Here is a 2145-nt window from a genome sequence, read left to right as displayed (position 1 = left end):
AAATGTTGCAAATTATTTTATTTAAATGCTAAAACTAATTATGGCAGTGGCCTAAATTACAATACTAATTTAGGTGCAAGTTTCTTTCTTTTATAAAACTATTTTACTACAGAAGAAAATAGAAAATAGTTTAAATCAAAGAAAAACAGAAAAGTAGAAGAGAAGAAGAGAAACTGCTACTGTTGCACTGGGCCCTAATGGCCACAGTGCAGGCCCAGCCCACCCCCACAGTCATCCCTTACGTTCTGTTCATAGGGGGGATCGTGGCAGGGATCCACCGGCCATGGCTGCGCCATGCCGCGTGCCGGCCATCCCCCGGCTCCCCTGGAGCATAAAGGCCGAGCCCGCGACCCCCAGGCGAACCCTAGCCCCACCTTCTCCCTCTCGCGCCGCCTCCCTCTATCTCGTTTGCCCGAGCGGGCTCGTCGTTGCCACATCTCCGTCGCCGCGGCCATTGGCTTCCCCTCGCCGTTCCAAAACTATCCAGGAGCACTGACGTCCTCTTCTTCACTGACTGCAAGCGCCAGGTCGAGCCGGAGCGCGCTCGAGCCGTCTCCATCGGCCTCCTTCCCCGACTACATCCGCCGGTCATCGTCGCTCGATCCGCGTCTCTCCAACGAGCTCCGGCATCATCGAGCCTTCTTCGAGCTTCGCTATGAGCTCATCATCGTTTTCCCTCTCAACCCATGCTCGATTTCTTTCCATAGCGCCGTCCCCATGTGTTGCCGTACCACCGTCCGCCATGGCCGATGAGGTCGAGCACGCCGCGCTTCTCTGGACCTGCCCGTGATGCGTGCGTGCTCAAGGCACTCCTACGGATCAATTTCACCACGCGGCTTGCTCGCTTGTGCTCCGCAACGAAGCTTTCGTCGAGCACCGCATCGATCACCGCTAGTCGCCGCCGTAGTCCAATTTTTTTTTTGGCCACCCTAGCTCACGCCCGTACCACCTACAGACGCGGCGTGGTGTCCTCGTTAGGATGGCTCGAACCATTGCTCGGTTTGGTCGCCGTAGGTGCTTCCCCGTGCTCGCCACTGCCGGCCCATGCTTGTCGTCGCCGCGTCCAAAGCTCTGCTCCCGTGTAGCTAGACCGCGCTCCTGTTGCGCCCATGCACGCCCGCACCTTGGCCGCCCCTGCCGTGCCCGACGTCCCTAGCCAGCGCCATCCGCGTGTGCGACGCCGCGCCCGGCGCTGATGCTCTGCCTGCTGCTACTGCGCCACTACTGCTGCGACTACTTCCTCTGCTGCTGTTCCCCTCGCATGCGCGCGCCCGCAGCCGCCGACTGTCGTCGCTGCTTGCTGCTGCCCTGTGCTGCGCACTGCTGCGGCTGCCCATGCGCAGTTGCTGCTCATGCCGCCGCTGATATACTACTGCCGCTAGCTGTTGTTGGTGCTTGGCAATGGCCGTCAGCGCCCCTTGTGTGTGCTTGTGCGTGAGCACAGCCACACAATGGATGGCTAGTGCCACTGTTATATGGGGCCGGGACTAATTAGATTATGATCTAATTGCTGTTAATGCCATCCTACTACTAATAGTCACTGATGTTGGGCCCCGCTGTCTAAAAGAAAACAGTTAAAATCATCTAATTGAAGTAAAGGCAATGACACGCGGTACCCACTGGCACTGGTTATACGTTGACCAGTCAACCTTTGACTCGGTCAACATGACCCCACCGGCCCCACTGTCATACAGTTGGGCTAGAGTAGCACTAGGTGACAAAAGTATTTTCTGCTTTTAATTCGAATTAAAATAATTTTAGAAAATGAATATAACTTTGAAAATTAATATAAAATAATTCGTAACTTGGATAAAAAAACTTTGTACATGAAAGTTGCTCAGAACGACGAGACGAATCCAGATACGCAGCCTGTTCGTCCGCCACGCGTCCCTAACATAGTGAACCTGCAACATTTCACCTCCGGTTCATCTGTCCGAAAACGCGAAACACCGGGGATACTTTCCCGGATGTTTCCCCCCTTCACCGGTATCACCTACTACCGCGTTAGGGCGCACCGAACACCGCGTATTGTCTTGTTACACTTTGTGATGCTTTGATTGCTCTGTTATTCTCTCCGTTACTTCTTTCCGATAGACCCCGAGACTATCGGCGACCCCCAGTTCGACTACGGTGTTGGCGACTCGC

This window comes from Triticum aestivum, chromosome 1B (assembly GCF_018294505.1).
Source record: "Triticum aestivum cultivar Chinese Spring chromosome 1B, IWGSC CS RefSeq v2.1, whole genome shotgun sequence".
In the NCBI taxonomy this organism is placed as follows: domain Eukaryota; kingdom Viridiplantae; phylum Streptophyta; class Magnoliopsida; order Poales; family Poaceae; genus Triticum; species Triticum aestivum.
The sequence above is the reverse complement of the archived record's forward strand: the minus strand, read 5'-3'. Positions refer to the sequence as shown.